Source organism: Haliaeetus albicilla, chromosome 16, assembly GCF_947461875.1.
Source record: "Haliaeetus albicilla chromosome 16, bHalAlb1.1, whole genome shotgun sequence".
NCBI lineage: Eukaryota > Metazoa > Chordata > Aves > Accipitriformes > Accipitridae > Haliaeetus > Haliaeetus albicilla.
The window spans coordinates 20,231,916-20,254,504 of NC_091498.1; the positions used below are offsets into that span (position 1 = coordinate 20,231,916).

A 22,589-nucleotide genomic window follows, 5' to 3' on the forward strand; every position below is an offset into this window, starting at 1 on the left:
GGGGAGGTGGGATAGAAGGATCCAATTTCCATTCACTGCACTTTCCCCCTCTAGGACGATTTTAGGAGAAAGCGGAAATAAGCATTACCATTATCTCCAGCGTGTGTTACCAGCCACGCTGAAGCCAGTCAGCAGCGCCTGGCATTGTTTGGAGGAACATAAAAGACCTTCTGTTTGGAAAGTTCAAGAAAGAAAGTGAGAGCCTGTGGCCTGATCCTGCAGTCAAAAGACTGAAACAGAGACTGAGAAGTTCTCAGGCAGAGGCTGATCTGAAGCCCTTTGAAGTTGACGGGAAACCTCCCATGGACTCCAGCAAGCTTTGGATCATGCCTGAAATGCACAGAAGGGAGCAAAGCAGCATAAAAGTAGAAACAAGCATCTGCTAGAGGGCGTTAAACAGCGTAGGGGTGACCTAATCTTTTCATCATGGTTATCAGTACAGTGTATTTTTGTGATGTTCAAGGAAGTAGGATTATATCCATTTTCTAAGAATTTTCATTAGGACACAGCAGTTGTACATTAATCATTAGGTATTTTTCTGCTTAAAATGCTATGCATGCTACCCAAATGTTGAGTGTTGAATACAGCAATTAGCAAATGTCTCTGAGGAAAGGGGGAAAAGAAGACCCTTTCAAATTGCTGAAATTACTTGTTTTCTCCTTTCTTCCCCCACTACCCTCTCCCAAAAAGGCTCGTTTAAAGCTACGAAAAACACAGTCCAGGACTGAAAACCTTATTAAGAACAATGCTGCCAGCATCATCTATTCATAAGCAGCAGTTTGAGACAGAGCCCAAACCAGAAGAAACTCTTTAGCAGCACATTCTCTACACAATTGCTGAAGGATCCCAAGTGCGTGGAGGTTCCAAATTCTCTGCTTAATTACGGTGCAATTAATTTTCTCATTAAAGATGAATATAGGAGCATCCAAGAAGAAAGAAATGTCTTCTGAATTCTGTAACACTTCCATAATTATTTTCTTGCATATAGGAGTAATTGTTGCAGTGGTTTTAAAGTTTGGTGCTGTCTAGGTCCTAAATGACATTTTCTGGGAATTAATTTGTTAGAAACTTTTTTTTTTTAAACACTTCTTGCAGCCTTTGCACAAGATTCAACAAAGAGCCAAAGTATCTTTTTTTTCAAAAGATGTTTCCTCTTTCCCTGGCTAATAGAATCCAACTGTTGCCGCATGACATCATTCCCCAGAGCTAGGGAATCCAAGCTCGCTCAGACGCTCGGCTGGGAGTAAACACCACGGGGAAAAAAAAACCACCAAACTTTAAAATGGGAGGAAATAACATTAAAAAGGAGATTTTTGTTACCTGAAATTTGGAGCATCTCCCTTTCCACTCCATTCTCAGATTTGTATTTCTCAGACAAAACTCTGTCTTATTATCTGAGGCAATCAGAAAACCAGTCGTTTAGCGTCTAATACCTGCTGTGCTTCCCACAACTCCTTCATATGACCTTTCGCAGCACTGATTCCAGCTAAAATGATTGCAGAGAACACAGACTGGCCAGGCCAGTTGTCATGGAGATTTCTCTCTCTCTCTCTCTTTTCATACGCACGCGCGCGCATACACACACACAGATTTAAACAATTCTGGGAGGCATCCACAAAACAGCATGCCTTTTCATCAGCTAAGTTTTCGAAGCATTCCACCCCTCCTCCAAGCCCTCCCTAGAGTCAGCCCAGGAAGCTGAGCTTTGGTCATGAATCGATTGTTGAAATTAGAGATACTGCCTTTTAAAAAAAAGAAAATCACCACAGATCTTGCACTGGTTTTTCCCCCAGGAAGGAAAACAGAGATGTTTGCTTGCCAAAACTTTGAACTACAAGTAAATCTATTGCATTCAAACCTGCAGGCTATTAGTCTTCACCTGACTTGTTATGAATTTGATATCTGAAAGCACTAAGGCTTTGTTGAAATACAATCATGCAGATTACAAGAAATGCTGTTGGCATGGCCTGACTGCTTACCTTGCTGTTCTCCCAGTACCCAGCCAGTGACTTAATTAGCACAGGTATTCATTGTGGTCATGCAGGACTTCCTGTATTCTTTCATGTTTCTGTAATTAAGAAGAAAAATGCGCAGGTCAGGAACATGCAACTCAAACAAACAGAAAAAATCCCCCAGCTAAACAAGAAAAAACAGATACATTTGGAAATTTTCTCATACTTACTACAAGTTTATGTGCCTCTTACCCAAAACTCACTATCTCCCAGTTAAAGGAGAAACCCATTTCAATGACGTCTGCAAATACAAGAACTGATTAATTTACCATCTTTGCTGGCACCATGGTTGCAAAACAAACTTATCCCAAACATAAATAAAGACACATAACATTTTTTCCTTGACAAAAAAATTCTAAATTAATCCCCAGCAATGTCATATAGGAAAGCCTGGACTGATAAATCAAGAGAACAGAAAATACTTTTAAAAAAAAAGAAAGAAAAAGAACATTTAGGAAGGAAATTCAGTAAAAAGTATTTGCACTCAGAAGAACAGCACTGTGCCCAAAGTTTTTACACTTTGAGAAATAGCTTGAGACTTACTCTTTAGAGGATCTAACGTAGTCAGTCATTCAAAGTTTTAAAACTTCATAAAAGATACTAAAGGGACTGCATGACTGCTTTCTTCAATGAGTACTGTAAGCAACAGTCCCTCTAGTGGGCGTAAAATTGCAAAGCTGACTATGCCATACTAAGTAAGAAATCAATTTCTTGTTTCTTTATCAACCACTTCATTATGCTGTTATGATATGCCACCCCTGCATTAAAAAAATAAAATTAGCATCTGCATCTTTATATGTTATTTAGGGAGCTGAACACAAGAAAATGTGTATGGACATTACATAATCAACACAGCTAGGTTTATACACGAGGAGATATAAAAGAGTTCCAATGTATTACTCTTCTGGTTGTGTTTGTAACATGATAGCGAAGGTAGGATTAAAAAAAACCTAGACAGGAAGATGTCTTATGGGAACACCTGTCCCTCCATATAGCTATTACAAAATATAAATTACACTGCAGCATATTATTGACTTTATTTCTGAAAACTCTACATTTTGTGAGTGACAGAGCTCCCAGCAGATTGTACACTTAAACAACCTCTCTTTCTATCAAAAACACTACCCAAAGGCATACACGAGGCATATTTTACAGTTACCAAAAACTACATGCAGACTATACACAGGTACATGAATATAAAGACAGCTACTTCAGCTCTTAAGAACCTAGAAGATGCTAAAATGACATCACATGAAATAGTTTTTCTAGACATTAAAGCACCACATGCTAAGCTTGTAAGTTCAGTTCACACTAAGTTCCCCTAAAAATGCACCAGGGAGGCCCAGCAGAACCATAGGAGCTGAATACAAAAAATTATGACATGTTTTTGTCTTGAAAATTTCCTTTTGGCATATGACTGAGTTAAACTGATCGCATGCTGCAAGTGGGCACAATTTCAGCAGTGTAACTGGCGAGAGAGGGAGACGGGTACCTCCTCCCAAGAAAGGAATGTTTTACCCACATCACTGCAAAGGGAATGCTCAAAAGACATGGAAGTAATAAAACAAACAAACAAAAAAAAAAAAAACAAAAAAAAAACCAGCAACCTAGGAATTGACCAATCGAGAGGTGAAATGGCTGATCAGTCTCAAATTTTCTATAGACCCCATTACTGTAGCATGGGAGTATATACCAACCGTCTGCATCACATCCCACTCGAGTTTATCACAAGGCTCTGTAGCACTTCATTAGGTGACCACATCTGCATATATGGCAAGGATGTCAGGGGAGCATGCAAGCTAGCATTTATAAACAATTGAAAATGCTCATTGCATTACATATACACTCAGTTACAGTTTAAAGTTCCAAACAAAACATACTAAGTCATTAAAATATATTATGCATGCCCAAATATGTAGGTACAAAGCACAGTAGTAAAACTACAGCCCATGTTTTGGTCTTGGGCAGATGACTACCATAGAAGACCCCAGACAAGCACATTTCTATTCTAAGCCTCATGAATACAGTCCTAATCAATTCCTTGCCAAAAAGTGAAATATTTTGCTCCGATAGGCCCCAGTGAAACAAGAACCATTCCCACCTTTCACTTTTTTCTCACTTGGCTTTTCTATGAGCACATCAACACCTCAGAACAAAATTTAGCATCAGGACAGAGTTTGGGATCAAAAAAAGAAGACATGATGAACGGCTGATATTACATTAATTACAGTGTCATGGCTACACTGCAATCAAAAAGCATTAAAATATGTATCCTCATCCCCTGCAGGAGACAGACAATCCATTACTCACACATGGCTGATGTTTAGTTTCTTATTTCTGATATACTTCCCATTTCTGACTGGTTGAACACACTCCTTCCTATGCCCTGCTGTCACAAGCGCAGGAGGCAGAAGCCACGTGACGCACGCAGGAGCACACATGCACTGAAAAAGATGAGTGTGCAGTGTGAGAGTCGTCACTGGGGCATACCTGGCATCTCTGCCCTTGAGACTGGAAAGGGAAATCTGAGCCACTCTCTCCACAAGCTGCGCGGTCTGAGATTCTTTACTGAACGCCTTCCAAGTCAAGCGGCCAGCAGCAGCAGAGGAAACAAAAATCAGATCTGCTCCTAAATGACTCACGAAATTTTATCCTTTTCAGTAGGTGAAAACACAACATCAACTTTGAGATTTAAAAAGACAAAACAAGAGATGAGCTACAGACTAAGCTGCCCACAACAACAGCACAAATCTCTGGTAGGTTTAAACAGAGATTAATTACTGCACCAACTTCAGTGACATTTTCCTTTGCATTTTTTAAATAAAATGAAGTTCCACATAAAAATAGTCTTGTAAAATGATTTATGATTTTTCCCCCTCCTCAGATAACTTTCTGCCCTTCAGAAGGGCTTCTGCCCCTTTCCCATAGATGACCACCTTATTTCTCTTCCTCTCATGTCATCTCTACACCACAGTTACTGACCATCTTTCCAGTGACGTCAATGGATATGTACCTGTTTGAACTTCGATAAAATTAAGACTCAACAGCAAAAAGTGAAGCTTGAGTACCCTGTCCCAGTATGTTTTTAACCCAGTACCACAGGAAGGCAAGTGCCTGCAGCTCCTGCTGACCTCACTGGGAGAGGCAGAGAGCTAGGCAGAAGTACTTCCTCATCACCAGGCAGTGACTTGCAGAGGTATGGAAATAAGGGAAAAGGCCCCAGCCAGCTCATAATATAAAGCATGCATGCACTACAAAAACTGTGCTCTTTGCACTTTATTTAGACACCCAGCACTCAATACTTTTGCATAGGGAATTCTGTGACTACCAGGTGGGACAAGATGATAACATCCAGGACAGCAGCCACCATACTCTTTGAAGCAGTCCCACGACACCATTGAGTTCTTTGAATTAATAGTCCACAGCACTGGCCTTTATTGTTAACACTCCAACACAATGGCATAAGAGCACAGCAATAAAGCAAGTACCACAAGATAACACCTCTGACCGCAAAAGCATCATTCTACTGAAGTGAATAAAACCTTCACTGACTTCAGTGGCACATTAATTTCACTTTTGCCTCACTGCATCATGTTTTGCTAGGATTGTTGTATCATAGTAAGTAGTGCAAAAGTATACCGTAGCCCTGCAAACAATAGCAAAGGAGTTGACCCAACATATGAGCCCCCTGGTTGCAATGGGACTGCACAGATGTAGGTCTAAGATCAGTAAGCTATGACCTTGTTTTCTTCCCCCATTTCAGCATCAGCTCCATTACCCATAGTATTTCCACAACTCTCTTTTCTAGGAGGAGAATTAAAAATTTCCATGACCTCTTTAATGGCCCAACATGGATCATGTTTGAAGCACTGTACTGATTTAACTAACCCAGAAAAAAAAAAGTATCTCTGTGTATATATATATATATACACACACACACACATACTGTACGTGTATAGGAAATGACTAATCATAGCTGTGCACTCTTTGAGATGTTGCCAATCCCTTTACAGCTCTATATCCCATTTCAGTTTGATCTCATTCTGCAAATGAAAGCCTGCCATACTTGGGTCTGACCCTGGTGTCTCAGCTGGGTGCAAGACAGCAATTTGCAAAAGCTGCTAAGTGATTCAAAGAAATGAAGAGGGTATCTGTACCTGGGCAGTCATGACAAGAAGCTGACACACATTCAAATCCTGTGCAAACACTCATTTAGAAATAAAGTGGCTTAACTTTGTGGCTATTATTGGTTTAGGCCCTGATTCAGCAAAGCACTTAAACATTGACTTCAAAAGAACTTTGAAATATGCCAAATGTGCTACAATATTTTACCAAAGTGGTGCTTTAGTAATGTTGTATATTTCAGAAAAGAGAGACACACAGAGGTTTTATTTGGCAATTAAAGCTTTAAGACACTGTTTGGTGATATAACCAGGACGTGCTCCCCATGCTAAACCTACTACTGAGGTTGAAAATCTGCTGAGCAATAAGCTGAATAATTCCTTAATAGAACAACTTTAAACCTGAACAGTGTGGAATTAACTCATGTAAATGCCTGCTTTGAAAATTATCCATACCTATAGTCTGATTCATGACAGGAGACACATATTACAGCTCAGGCTGCTAGGAAAGCGGTGCAAAGCCACACAAGCCATACAAACTGGCTCTGGGCCCAGGCAGCCAATTCAGCCAGCCCTCAACATCCCAGTGCTGCAAACTGTGTCAGATGGCACCAGGCCAAGGCACAAGCCAAGCCATAGGGATAACCAAAAGGTGGGAACCTCATGTAAGTAAGTCCTTCTGCTCCTTAACTCTCCGGAGCCAGCCCTGTCTGCAACCCATCTGCACCCCAGCCAACACCCTTCCTGTGGGTGGCTGTGCTGTATCCCAGGCATGCCTGAAAAGCAAAGAGAGGAGGTTGTAGGACCAAAATTGATGGAGGGGAGAAGCCCCCGAGGGGGGACTATTTGTCCTGTCTGGACAAAACAAGAAAATTTTGCCCTTTATGGGAGTTAGTCTCTTCCTATACCTTTTTTTACTGCATATATCCCCATCAAGAGTGGATTTATGTCCCAAGAAGTGGGGCATAAGAAAGCAGGCTTCCTCTGGGAACTAGCCATATCAGGAGAGATGTCAATGAGTTGTTTGAAATTCCACAGGAATTCTGATTTGACCCTACATGAATGCGAGATATCTCAATTTGTCTTAGTTCACTACTGGGTTTTTTTAAGTAAAAGCCAAAGGACAAGTTTCTGTTGCCCTCATTCACAGTACACATCCTGTGACACAAGATGCTACACATGGGACTAGAAGGCAATTTAAAAAACAGATCCCCTCACACCTGGAATTGCAATGCAAGCAGGACTCACAAGAATATAACTCTGAGAGGACTAAATCTTGTGTGCATCTGAGCAAGTGCTGCAAAGCTTCGACTTAATGGGAGCAGAGGGGCAGAACACTTCTCAGAGGACATAAATGATGGGAATACAGATACTTTAAGCCAAATCCCCACCTGAAGAGGCAATTTTCATATTGTTGTTAAGGTAGCCCTTCCTGTACTCGCATTCAGGTAGAGGGACAAAGAAGATGCTGATGGAAACCATCTCTATTGTTACATTGGCTGTACAGAGCCAATAAAGGGAAGAGGGTCTCAGCAAAGCAATGGACACGAGGACAGGTATATTCAATAATGCAGTGCTGGTTTCTGAAGCAGAATATGGATGGAGCGTAAGGCTGAGCATCCAGTACAATACCACCTTGTTTACATGGGAAAAATCACAACCAATAGCACTGTGCACTCTTTGAACTTTGTCATGGTTTAACCCCAGCCAGCAACTAAGCACCACGCAGCCGCTCACTCACTCCCCCCCCCATCCAGTGGGATGGGGGAGAAAATCGGGAAAAGAAGTAAAACTCCTGGGTTGAGGTAAGAACGGTTTAATAGAACAGAAAAGAAGAAACTTATAATGATCATGATAACACTAATAAAATGACAACAGTAGTAATAAAAGGATTGGAATGTACAAATGATGCGCAGGGCAATTGCTCACCACCCGCCGACCGACACCCAGCCAGTCCCCGAGCGGCGAATCCCTGCCCCCCGCTTCCCAGTTCCTAAACTAGATGGGACGTCCCATGGTATGGAATACACTGTTGGCCAGTTTGGGTCAGGTGCCCTGGCTGGGCATGAGAAGCTGAAAAATCCTTGACTCTAGTCTAAACACTACTGAGCAACAACTGCAAACATCAGTGTTATCAACATTCTTCACATACTGAACTCAAAACATAGCACTGTACCAGCTACTAGGAAGACAATTAACTCTATCCCAGCTGAAACCAGGACAAACTTCTAAATAAATAAATAAATAGATTAATAATGACAACATGTTTTGTGATTCCTTTTGATCCTCAACTATGAAAGTTCAGAGGAAGTTTATGCAACCCCCTCTGACTGGATAGATCTTATCTTCTTATCTTCCGAAGACTATTAGCCAAGAGACTCTAAGAAGGAAGTATCAGCCCCATGTACCTTTGGACAAAAAGCAATGACTTATCTCTGCGCTGACTTCTGCAGTTGGCTTCCTTTATTTTAGTCATGACTTGAACCTCCAAGTTGGCCTGGAGACCCTGTGAACTGCTGCTAACAAGCTGGGGGGATGCCTGTGAGCCCTGCTTAGCATCTCTGGGGAGGAAGGGTACTGCAAGCACCAGCCCACCACTAGTCCCATCACCTACACCCCATTGAAATCAAACCCAGCAACAGCATGTGTTTTCTTAGGCATATAACAAGTTTGTCTTTCATATTGTCATAATCATCACAGCAGGCAGATTTTTCAAGCCACAGACAACAAAGCCATTTTCTTCTCTATTTTGGATAGAGCAGATAAACAAAGTATTGTTTTGAATATGCACACCTCCATTCTTTCATTCATGGTCCTCAGTGTGCTTTACAAAGCTGAGTAAATATCACTTCTGTGTGGCTGCTTGGAAAAGAGGAGTTAAGTGGCTTTGTGCATGAGGCTGCACAGTGGCCCCTCAGAAACACTGTGTGAATGACTAGGTTCCGAGCACCAGGCTCTGCTGCCTCCCCTGAGATCATAGTTAGGACCTGGAAGGCTGTTGGGGTCAGCTGAACTCCAAGGGATATCAGAACTTTTTTTCTTCCTGGAAAACAATCTGGGTATGGGAAACAGCTGAAATTAAGCTTTCCTTCTGGTGCCATGGAGGAAATGAAAGTCAGTGACAGTGGACTGACTAGGACAAGCTTGTGCAAAACAAAAGAAATCCAAAACCAGACCATGCAGACAGTTCAAAAACACTTTGTGAAATTTGTGTTAGTTTTTCAGTACCTCAGTGCTTCCTGGGTTTAGCAGTGGAATGTGGTACAAAGATGCCCAAATCAGCCGCAACCATCATAACTCCAGAACTGGAAGCAGCACAGCCCCAACAGGACAAGGCAGTGCTCGAACTAGTGCATCTGTATTTTGGGGGGGAAGGGAGTCATGCCTCCACACAGTGCCCCACTGCTCTGTAGGGCCATGCAGACCTCCTGGAGTCAGCTCCAGGGCTCTCTGTGCAAAGCTCCATTGTGCTGCACAGACATCCCCTGAGCAACATACTGCAGACCACAGAAGAAGCCAGTCTCAGTGCTGAGAATTCAGCTCCCAGCGCCTGAGCTCCAGATGAATGCCTTAAAAGCAAGGTCATTCCTCCTCCTTCGATTCTGTGCGCTCTTCCAAACAGAGCTTGGGGAAGCCTCTGAAAACAGCCCCACATCCAAGGAACGACTCTCTGAACGCCCCCTTTTAGGCTGCTGGGGAATCACACACCTACCTGTCTCCTCTTCACCGCTAACAGTAAAGGCTATTATTTAAGAAGAAAAAAAAAGTACACATTCTGCTTTACTCTCATCAAAACAGATGGCTCATAGATAAGATTTTGCCTCTTGCCATGAAAAAGCATTATTTCTTCTTTTAATTAAAGTATTTCCCATTTTAGAGACAAAAGAAAAGCAAGAATCGACTTTTTTTTTTTTACATCAAACTGGAAAGGGTGGAACTTGGGAAAGTACCAGTGCTCTTCTTCCAAGTCTGGGAAAACTATACAGCTTATATAGGCCAGGACACTGTTATAGATATTTTTTCTTTAAAACACTGGACAAGGTCCATGTAGTCACATGATGTTCCCCATTGCTATGTACATTGCTTTAAGGGGATGGACAACTCTCTCTCTGGAACTGCTGCTGCTGCTTGCTGTTCATACCATGAAAATGGTGAAATCCCACAACACAGGCTGATTGTTAGCCATTTAGTACACAAAGACCACACACCAGAAAGTTTGCAAAAGACCTTGCTGCCAGTGAAAAAGTGCTAGCAAAAGCTCTGCTAAAAGTCTTGATTTCTCACTAACCCCTAACCTGGCCTGCCACAGCACGAGCACTGAACGCTGCACCAACATCTCCATCTAAACGCCACAGTAGGACCAGATTTCTAAAGGCACTGGCCATTCCCAGTTAATCACACAGAGTTACACTGAGATTTAGACGTGTAACTTAACGGCTGTTACCCTTGCAGTTGGGTGTGTGTATGTTCAGTGCAAACACAAGTTAGCGCCTACAATGCTGGAAGCAACTTATGGAAAGTCTGAACCATAAGATTCAAATCATTAGGAGCATGCATCACAACTTGCTTTGGGGAAAATTCCCCATTCAAGAACAGACATGCTGATTACGACTCCAGTTTTCTGATTTCCTGACGTGTGAAAGTCCCATCAGTAAACTTGAGAGCTCCGTGCTTACTGAAAGCATAAAGCAACACTCAGTTTGCCAGAAAAAGCTGAAAGGGCTTTTTTTTTTTTTTTTAATGCATATGGCTAAGATTGAAACCCTCTACTCTGCTTCCTGCACAGTGTGGAGGGACCTAACAAGAAGTCAGAAGAATAAAATGTTGTTCTTGATTTTGACACCATCCAGTTATATGACCTTTCCTCACCTAGTAACACAATACCTGTTTGGCTTTCTGAAGCTCTGAGAAATCAGAAGCAAACTATTGGAATGATGCAGTAAATTGCAGTCTCACCATAAACTTCAAATAATATGTATCTTCGATCACGTTATACAGTTCTGTACATTAATCAACCTCCAAGGCTGTTTCCAGTTTCTTAACCTGCTTCACATCTATGCATTTTTTATACTCCCTCCAGCCTGAAAAAAAAAAGCCAAACATGAACAGGGTTTCTTCGTCATCCCTACCACTGGAATAAGAAACTTCCTCACAATTCACACAGGCCCAGAGTACAACAAACACAAATGCAGTCCTGAGGCAGTGAAAGATTACAGCCTGATTTTTCCTGCCTGTGTATGACAATGTCAGAACTTCGCACAATTTTTCTTAGACATTTTGTATCTTGTCACAAACTAAAATATTAGACACTTGCACTGCAAGATTAAAAAAAAAAAACAAAACAGACACAACTATGTTGTGGGCCATTTTTTAAATCCCCTCCATCCAGCTGCTTTCAAAATAAACTCCACTGCACCTGTCTTGCAAGAACCTCCACAATGGTTAAAAATTCCATACGAAGTCTCGTGTTTTATCACTAGATTAATCTCTGGTTTACCAGGGTGTGACCTGGAGCAAATCTTAGCAATTCTAATACCTCACCTTCTCTAGAGTGGCTCCCAAGTGTAATTCACATGGCTTGCAAACCAACTGTAAGATAAATCAGGAGCTTGCAACCCCAGTTCCTTGACACCTAAGACACTTAGGGAAAGCCAGCAGACCAGCACAATATAAAATAAGACATTTGGAAAACACAGTGCCATTTTACATCCATTTGGAATGGCACTTCAATACTTTAGGAAATACAACCCTCCCCTGCAATTCAGCATGAGTCAAGGTAACTGGAACAGCTTTCTGCCTTGGTTTCCTTATCTCTAAAGAGTTGATAATAACTGAATCTGTAAGAAATCCTGTTAGAATAAATTTATTAAACTTCATAAATTGGCCACAGACTGCTGGAAGGAACGCATTACTGTATTAAGAAAGTGGCTGACTATACATCTTTTAATTTAAGCAGATTCCCACTACTAAGCCCATTTAGGAGGCTGTATTAATATAATCCTCAGAAACATTTTCACTATACAATTTTAAAATCACAAGCTGGGCTAGGGAATGGCAAGGAAATGCCATGCACTGTCATGCAGAGAATGAGAGTCAACTGCTTGAACGCTGTATCCTGGATAAAAGAGCAAGCCCATTAACAGGAGAAGGTGATAAAAACCCCCATATGCAGCACGGAGCACCTCTAAAAGCCAAAACAACAACAAGTATTTGAGGTGGAGAGTGGAGCAGACCACTATGACTCATAGGCTATAAGTCTAGTCAGTGAAAAATCTGGCAGAAGTGTGGTGTTTGACTATGTCTGTACATTCCCAAGAGATTTATAGCTCCTTATTAAATCATCTGTTCCTGTTAAAACCAAAGAAACTGTATAAGTTTCACTGGATTTTTACATCTGCTAGAAAGACCCATTAACCATTAATACAGAGTAGAGTTTTTCTACTGGGTGAGCCATTCAAAAGATTCTGAGACATTACTTGTGAGAGGAAGTAAAATGTACACAAGGGACAGGCTGCGGGCGGATCTGAAACCTGCTGCATCAGGATGGGTCTCCCTCACTGCCATCTCTGGTCTCCCTGGCTAATCTTCAAAACCAGATGGGTCTTTTGAGTGTCAAATAGTTTCTGCAGGGGAAAGGAAAGGGAAAGGGAAAGAAACAAGTACTTTCTACAGAGGAAAGTTCTGTTGAGGAAATAGTCACGTCTTCAAGAAAATGACTGTGGTGGCTTGAGACAGGGTTTGCGGCACACGTTCACGGAGTGTGGTGACACACAGGCACACGCTGGTGCCAGAGAAGCTGTCAAACTGTGAGGAGTGGGCAGTGATATTGGCCAATTAACTTCCTTCACACAAAAGTTGCTAATCTCAGGAGCTTGAGGGAAAACACCACTAGCCCTGCAGTTTCATCTCAAAACCCAAGGAAAGAGGCAAAGGAGCTGTGCACAGCTCTGCTCCACACATGAACACTGCTGCTTGAGCGCTGGTTAGTTCACTGAAGAGGGAGAGAGAAGGATGGGTAGGGCTGTCATTTCAATCCACCCTGTTTAGCTAAGCAAGTTATTTTGTAATCTCAGAATACTCCTCAGAGCATCTCCTCCCCTACCTTTCACACACATTATCCACTGAAAAAAACCTGCACAAAGAAAGAATTTTCCTTCTCCCATCTCCCCTCAGTCTTACTTTTTTGTTCTTTTTTCACCCTTGGGCACATCCACAGCTTAGCTCTCTGAGATAGCCATCTCTCAATGGTAATGTACAAAGATGTTATTAAATAGAAGCCATTTGCTGAGGCATACATGGGCTGAATGTGCTGAATTCCCAGAAGGTAGGAAAGTTTTACACATTTTAAATTAACCCCTTAAAAATAAACAAAAATCCAGGCACATTTGCCAAACATCTGAGAATGCAGAAATACTGTATCCATGGCTACTTCAGTGCTGACACTGGAATAGAGACATACTTTAAAAACACAGAAAAGGCCCTTCTGGGTCAGACCAGCAGTGCCTGTAGCTCAATACTCTGCCTTCAGAGGCAGTGAAAGGCAATGCTAGTCAGGGCAAGCCCAGCAACCTAGCTGCTTTCTGGCCATTTTTCTTTTGTCTGTCTGAGACTGCAGGCTGTGGGTGAGCAAAGCTGAGAAGGAGTAAGATTTGCAAAATTTTGCTAACTGCATTTGTTACTCTTGCTGTACCAATGAAATCCTATTAAATCTGTGAAGTGAAACATGACAGAAAGCCATGTCTGAACTGCCATACTTAGCTGAAAAGTCAGCAATTTGAGAGTTTGAGAGCACAATAATAAAATCAAGACCCACATCAGCTCACACACGCAGAATGCCCAAAGCCTACAAGCGAGGGAGCCAAGCACCACCACGTCCGTGGGTGCAGCTGTGGCAGATTTGCCAGCACACACTGGATGGGGGGGCACAAGAAAGGGTAGGTTTTTCAGCACATTTCTCTTTCCTGTTTTTGAATTGCTGCTTTGTAAAAGTTAATTTGGTAAAAAACATGACAAGATAATGGTAGGTCCTGCTGAATCCGCACAGCTATGCTACGCCAAACTGATTTCTGCAGTAAATCATGTGCACTCGCAAAACACAAAGGCAGGACTGTACAGCTCTGCGAACTTGTTTATACTGTACATTTATTTTTGCCAAAAGTGACATGTTTGTCAGCCCTTGTTTTTTCTCTTTCTTACCTCTGTATTGAACTGTCTCCACTTCAACATGCTGAATCAATACAGCAGGAACAAACACACATGGTGATTCTGATCTCCCAGCAATCTGTATGAAAACCTGAGTCAGCATAGCTATGCTCAATAGGTTGCAGTCAGTCTCCTACCCTACAGCTGCATGGACCCCAACCATCAGCAGCTTCCTACCCTTCACAGCAACTAACTTTCTGGGATGTCAATTGGTCAAACATGTTGAGGCTGATTTAGTGCTTTTCCTCTTAAAAAAAGACTATAAAACAATAGGGGGGGGGGATTATGGCAATATCCATACCCAGCACTGTAATGCCACATCCCAGCCCATTCAGGGCGAGACATCGTGACTAAGGTATATCAGCCCTGCAGCAGGCTGCCTAGCAGGCTTTGGACTAGTCACATGTTACAAGCCTCAGATGATGGCGTGCAAAATCAAGAGCTTTATTCAATCCTGAATAATCATCTCCTATCTTTTGATTTGGCTCTCCTTGCTTCACAGGAGGCAGCTACACTAGTGAGCATAACTTTCTTGCTCCATGTCAACTTTATGCCTGCGCCATGCACACGACAACACTGTAACTCACAATTGGTGAACTTAGAGCAAACGTGAATCTGGGCCAACTCATTCCAGATCAACACTGCCGCATCAGTGGATGTCACCCACCCACACACACACCTACCCAGTGACCCAGCCGTGTAATAAGTTTTTTCTTCGCATTGCAAAAGAGAGAGTTTAGCACTGGTAGGGAGGAGGAGGAATGATCGCTCTATTTCACAAGCACGGGAAGCATGCAAACAGCACTGTCCACTCTCACTGGAGGAAATACTATATGTGAACAGTTGTGAGAACTACAGCAGCCTTCCAGACCAGCATGAAACCTGAGTCAGCCCTTAGGCAAGCTGCTGAAGTCAATGCTTGGCTTTCTAGCACATGCTCAAGTATTTGGCTGAGCTGGGACCATTTTCAAGTGTGGGATGCAGAATCCCACTCAATGGTTGCTCCAATGACACACTACAAAAGTATTCTTGATATATAATAATGCAGTAATTTATGGGGGTGCGTTCTCTCTTAACCAGAACCTCAGACTCATCTGTTCTTCACAAGCAATTGTTTCTTAAGGAGTGTTGCTGTGCCCCTCATCTGCAAACACAGAGAGAACAGCTGCCAGCCACAATAGGAAATGGTTTATACTGACTAAAAGTATTTCTGAAACCCCACAAATTCTGCTCCACAAGAAAAAACCAAAAAGAAAGAAAGAAAAAAAAAACCAAACAAACCCAAAAAACACCAGTAACAACAAGAAAACCCAAGAGAATTTGATAGTCTTTATTCTGCATCTTTGCTGAGAAGTAAGGATCTTTGTTTTCTCTTTCAGACCATCCTGTTATTCAGACAGCGAATTACAGACCTAACCAATTCTATAAATGGTTGTTCCCTGAACTCATGGTTTAACTTTAGGTCAAAGGAAGATCATTCACATGTGAAGCATGACTCTTCTCTGGCAAAGTAAAGCCATTCTGATTCCCAGCAATGTTATATTTAGCTTATTTTAACTGTTCTGATCTGCTGCCCCTTTTCCTCAAAATCATTGAGTGGTAGATATCAGAAGAAAAAGATTCTGCAATCCTCAGTTAGAAAGAAAGGTCACCTGGAGGCAAGCTCAGAGCTGGGAGCCAGGCACTGCCATCCCCATTCTCACCCAACTTGCGCTCCCCACCCACAAGTGCACATCACATCAGTACAGGTGCGGTCTATTGCCTGCTGGTGAGAGCGCGGGCAGAATAAGACCTTCCAAACCCTAAGTTTCAATTTTAACATGATACCACCGACCTACCCAAAGTTACTTCAAAATCTCAGTGCCTTAGTGCAGGATTACAACACTTGCTTGCCTAATTCATGGGTTATCATAAAGGTGTAGTTATTAATAAACCAGATTGTTACAGTTTGTAGTTGACTAATGCTCTTCTGTTGCCCATAAAGCTCTGACAACTACCTGCAGACTGTGACCATTGATGAAACAACTAATGCCCTGTAAAAGTTTTTTTTAAATAAAACAAACACATATAAGGCAATACAAGGTTAACCTTGTAACCTTAAGGTAATGCAAGGTAAACCATGCTAGCTCTCTACAAAGGTACAGCACCTACCAAATAGAGGCTGCTTCGTTAAGTGCGTAGCATCTGGTTTTGAAGTCACAGTTCATGCCTACAATTAGCCAAGTTTTTAGATACCCAAGTACCTATTTGCACCTGCTAATCAGGTGCTGAAATGACTGATAAGAAACTCTATCCACAGACACTTGGAGGCAAAAGATTGCTCCTGTCATTAATGTGTCCACAAAAACGCAAACACCATACCAGCCACTGGGCTCCAAAGCTGAACCAGAGCATACAACCATTTAAATAATAGACAGCACCCTGGTAATCTGCCCAGTTTTAAAGCTGTAACAATTCAGTGAAATAACAGGCTGCCCAAAAACCACACAGCAGAGTGACTAGCTACGCCCCACTCACTTGGTTATTATTGATGCAAAGACCTTCTTCCTGCACGCTTTACCATCTGAATCAACAGGCAAGTTTCTATGAAACTTCAAATCCTGGAAGGGTTTTTTGGGGCGGGGGGTGGGGGGGATTATTTTTTTAACTTTTTTTTTTTTTTTTTTTTAACAGTTCAATGCTTTCAACCTGTTTGCATTCTACCAAATAAAACTGGATAGGCATTGAAAGGTGCCAAGGACCAATCAAACCTTCAAGGGTCTGAAAATGAAACCTCGAAACACTTTGTTCCCAATTAAAAACCTTGGAAGCAAATTAGACTAGCCTCATCTGGGTGGTGGGCAGAAAAAAAAGACTCGATGTACAATCACATCTGATTTCCTGCAAAGCTCTGCTCTGAAAAGCAGACATTAAAGCAGGGGAGTGCCTGGGTAGCAAACAGCCCTGGTCAAACACCCCTGCTCACCTTCATTGCAGACCTCAGTGCAGTCACTGGAACAGGAGCAAAGTGGAGAGCATGGTCATAAAGCTGTATTGTCCTGATGCAGGAGAAAGCTTCCAGCTTATGAGTTAGTACCTCATTTTAAATGGCAGACAAAAGCAGTAGGAGATTCTCTCTGAAAAGTTATTCTTTTTCTCCTGTTTTCTTTTTCCCTCTCCTTCTAGAGAAAGTATTCTTTAAACAAATTGCATACCGTATGTGAAATCCTCCTGCTTGGAAGTTTTTGACTGTTATTAAAATCAAATGCAAAACAAACAAACAAAAAATCCATTTTTGATGGGTTTGCTTGTCATGCTAAGGCTCCCAGCTTCCATTCTCAGGGATTTACTGAAATATTTGTTTATTTACACAGGGCTGGAATTCTGGACTACCACGTTCTCTTCTGGCAAGATCTTTGGCCATGCTAAGAGGTGGTAGCAATATTAAATATATTTCCAGTGACATCAGTAGGAAAGTAACTGTGCTGTAAATAATAACGGTTATACAAAGGTGTGGGTTTGACCATCCCTTGTAGATACTCATCCATGTTAAGGATAATGAAAGATAACACTTCACCCCTGCCCCAAGACAAGGTGCCAGTTCCTTTCCATTCAGTGAATGCAATTGCTTTACCACTCCAGGTAGATGCAATTTTCTCCTGTCATGCCTATCAGCTCGCTGGGAGAAAGGCTGAGTCACAGTTTCATCTCCTGCTCTCCCTCTGACACTGTACCAGCAAGTGGACAGTGAGAATAAAAATAAACTCATACTACTGGGTTTAAGTACTTCAATGCCTTGAAACAAGTCCCTGAGATGCTGTGGGATGACCTAAACAAATCACAAAGTTTTAGGTATAAATAAACATTGAACTCCTACTAGCTTTACAGGTTTCAAGCCTTTGGGACTCATGTTTCCAAGCTTTCCCCATGTACCTATAAAAGCCAGTGAGGGTCAAGATTTCTTATAATCACTGAACTCCAGGAACCTGGGCCTTAAAAGAAGAAAAAAACAAACTAATATTAAAAAAAAAAATTCCCACATTAAAATTGGTAGAGTTGACAAGAGTAAGAAAGAAAAGTTTGCTGTTTTTTTCTTTGCATTTATGACCCACCATCTCCCACATAATCACACTGTGACAAAACACTTCTAGCTCTCACTTTAAATGTCCTTAGTCACTGTGATTGTATACAGAGCAAACAAGAACTGCTTCACTTGCCAGCAAAACACAGCAGCATGTGGACCACACCATGGCAGCCCTTACAGGATGCGTAAAGCATAGAAAGAAATCAACCAGACTAGAATTTGAATACTGGAAGGCCAGACCAGCACACCCTGACCCAAATGTCTGCAATGCTACATTTAATGACACAAATGAGACACATTTGATGACGATTTGTAGTTTCAATGATAGCTTTCCCTCCCTGTGTGAAAGCTGACAACTACTTCTTACAGGTTGCTGCCACTACGTTGGGGGGGGTGACAGAGCTGTAGTCTCCCTGGGGAGACAGAGATTCAGGATGTGACAAACCCATGTTCTGACACCACGTCCTACCTGTAGAAGGTCAACTCTTCCCTGCCCCACACACGTGTTTGAGAAATCAGAGGAATTCATATCCCCAAAATGGCACTGCTGGAGATGAAAAACAAGAACAACTTAGATGGGATCCACCAACCCAGGGCACGAGGTTTCACATCATCAAAACTTTCTGGTATCTTGGAGCAAGTATCAGCATATTCATCTCCACATCAGGCTTTTCTCAACAGGTTATGGTGTTTGAGAACATCATCTTCCCATTCACTAGCTCTGCTTGTTACCCTCTTTGTAGCCATTCCTGCAACTACTGTTTCCACATGAATTATAATGTGCTGCCTACACTTCAGCTTCACTCCCAGAAATATCCGTGTTGACTGCAAAAACACATGCTACCAAAGACCTTTTCTTCCAGATCAAACTGCAGGCAAGCAAGGTGCTGTGTACTCCTGGCCTAAACAACCTGATCAGGACTTTCACAAAATAAACACCAGGAACCACACATGCAGTAACTTCATCCCAGTCACCAGGAAACATGTGTGTACAACTCATAATCCTGGGGGACCAGAGCTCATCTGATGTTCCCTTCTCTGGAGAGGCCCCACGCTACAGATGGCAGCTGTGAGGAAGTATATTGCTGAGGCACAGATCAGTCTATAGATATTTCTCGTTGGATGCATAGCTCCCTTTGAACTCTCTCATAATTGCACCAGCCTTGTGCACACATGTTCATTGCCTGAACTGTGGGTGGGAGATGCATCTGGCACTGGCTTTATGCAAACCTTGTGAGGCTTAGTTCTCAAGACCACTGAAGTCAACACGGGCCTTTCCACAGGCTTCTCCAAGCTTGAGACTAGAGCCTCATTCCTTCATTTTAAAGGACATCAGAACTGCACTGAATATTTTCAGGCGAGTGTAGAGTCACCAGGCTACTGTTGCAAGACCAGGAGAGTGACCTGCTCAGCCAGCTTTTTCCACAAGCTCTCGAGGCAGACCTCATTCACTGCACTCAGCATTCATTTTCTTCTCATTTACTTGAGGACAAATTAGACAGAAACTGGCCAGAAATAATTCTATGCTGGAAATTAGAAAAACGTTTCTAACTACTGGACTAGCAAAGTACTGAAATAGCTTTCCAATGACCAGAACTACAGGGTCAAAACGGTACTTGCTGCATCATTTAAAAGGGATATACCCACCTCCCAAAAGCAAGGCATTGGCTCTGACTGCTCAAGAGGACCTTTCTAGGGCTGTTGACACCTGAGGCACCACTGCACTGCTGTGGGGCAGGCAGGTAACCCCCACAGCAGAAACCTGATTTCACCACACCCTAAGCCCTTCCTGCCAGGACAGCTCACGAGCACTGCATATCCAACACCCAACAAGAGAAAACTGGAGGAGAGGTACTGTTTTCTGAGCTCGTGTTGCTTGGAAATACCGGTGCCTGGGAATTTGCCACACGCCAACGAAGCCAGGGTTGAAGCTGGTATCGGAGAGCGGAAAGGCCGCCTAAGGGGTGATGCTTGGCTCAGTAGATTACACTTCTCCCTCCCCAGCTTTCTCATCCACGTGGATTCGGCACCTGGGCTTTTCAGCAGCTCTATTAAAAATTCAAAACCAAACCATACACTGAACCCCATTTATTTTTATGCTCCTTTAGCGTGCAAGCAGAACGTCAACTGGTCCTAAGGAAACAGATTCAGGGAAAGCACTCTTTTTCTCCCCTTTTCCAAAATTTATATTCACCCAAACCCTTCATTAACACAAAAATGTCCCTCTCTTTGGCATACATAAATTTAATTAGCGCACAAAGGGTAAGACAGTAGGATACCATAAAAATAGAAATACAACACTGTGCTTTTCACTTCACTGTATTTGGTTCAACAAATAAAGTTCACCAGTGCCATCACCCAAGGACAGTCTTGTGGGACCTTTGGGAATCATCCCACACATACTCCAAAACAGGGCAGGACAGAAGGCAGGACAGAGGGAGGCTGCCTTAATGGAAAGCTTTCTTTTATCTTGCCAGACAGAAGCAATGGCTGGAGAGCTTTAAATGGAAGATGTTGCAGGGCAGAATACGCCTATCCTGCACTAGTAAGCATCTCCAGAGAGGAGCGGTCCCCATTCCTCAGCAGGCAACAATATGCCGGCAGAGGAGTTTACAGTTCAACCTTAAGCACGTGTGAAGTGTTATGACAAGGACTAGCTGGAACAGCTGCTCAGGTAAAGATGCACAATGCCCTTCCCTGTCCCCCTGTGCCTTTACAACATGCACAGAGGAGACACTGGCTTCTGCTAACTCAGCATATCTTTTGCCACTCAAGTGAAAAGAGACAGCGGAGAGTGCTGGCAGTCCTAGAACACTGTAGGAGGGAGGCAGGGAGTGGATCACCCATCCCAGCTGCAGAGAACTTTACCCTGGGACTGCAGAGGACACCAACAGGCAGGAGACAGCAGCTCCAACCCATCAAGACTCAACTGATTTTTCAGTCTGCCCCTCCGCAAGTGAAACGTTGAACTCTCCCTTGCTTTGGTTTGGGGTACACTCATAACTCACAATTTGGCCTCCAGAAAGGAAGCCCTACTGTTCCTTACTCATACCTAGTAGCACTTTATTCACTGTGCTGTCTCACAGAGCCCAGAAGGACTCCTTAGATAGTAAATAAAACATGCCATCAGCACATCAGCATCTGGGCCACATCAGAGCAGCTGTCAGGGCTCCGAGTGCACCCACAGCCCTTAAATGCCCTGACCAGCCTGACCTGGGACCTGCACCCACACAGCCACTGCCCAAGGGCCAAGAAGCCTGGTTCAAGCTTGGGCTAAGCCATGCTGCAGATTTGCCCACCCCCAGCCCTGTCCTTGCTGGGACTGACTTACTGCCTGGATTGAACTTGGTCCCAGCTTTTCCCGTTGCATCTGCCCAGTAACCACTGGGCTGCCAGTGAAACCTGTCACTGTCACCAATCTGGTCCCACTCAGGTGCTGTGAGACTGTGCCATGGTCAGTGAGAGCACTGTCCTGCCTGTGCTGTGGTCACCCTCAGCTTCTGGCTCATCCTTCCTCATGGGACAGCCCTTGCTCTCTGCTCTCTGACAGTACCATACACACCACTCTCTGTTTCCATTTGCTGGTCATCCTCCCTGACTTAATGGACCCTGAAGCATGAGTAGGACAAGCATCACAGGATAGCCAGGGGGGCTAGCATTAAAGGTACATTTTAGAGGAAGGAGAGGTATCAGAACATCTTTTCAGGAGGCATTCAGCACCTTGCTTTTGACCCATGGAGGAGCTAAAAAGCAGCAGCTATGCTGTATCAGAGCAGCTTTGGGGAGCTGGGTCACTGGTTTTCCTGGTGATTAATGCCAGGGTAAGATACCGATCTGATTCAGCCAGAGTTCAAAACATCCCTGCTTACACAATCAGATCTAGTGAACAGGAAAGGCACTTCTGCAAGCTAGCATCTTTCCTTGGAACAGAAATACTGCATCACAGAAACATACAATTTCCTGCTCACAAAAAGGGCTGATGGGTAAATTCAATTATTCACACTTAACAAGGTTCTCAGCTATGCAGACTTTCCTAGCTAACCTGAGGGTAAAAACAAAAACTTATTTTAAGTTTGCTGTCCCCAGGGGAACAAATTACCAAAAACTTCTGCCATTTTCACCAAATGCAGTGTGGCAGGGAGCTTCTTTGAAGACCCACAGCACAGCTAGAACTACTACAGGGAGCTTTCC

At 42.9% G+C, this 22,589-nt stretch overlaps 1 protein-coding gene across 1 annotated transcript in view; it reads right to left on the reverse strand.

Annotated features, from left to right (window-relative positions):
• DENND2B (DENN domain containing 2B) overlaps window positions 1–22,589 on the reverse strand; it is a 183,241-nt gene that overhangs the window by 140,044 nt on the left and 20,608 nt on the right. The window contains 1 exon segment of the mRNA XM_069803798.1: window positions 1,980–2,068. The gene's annotated coding sequence lies outside the window, so the exon portion shown is untranslated.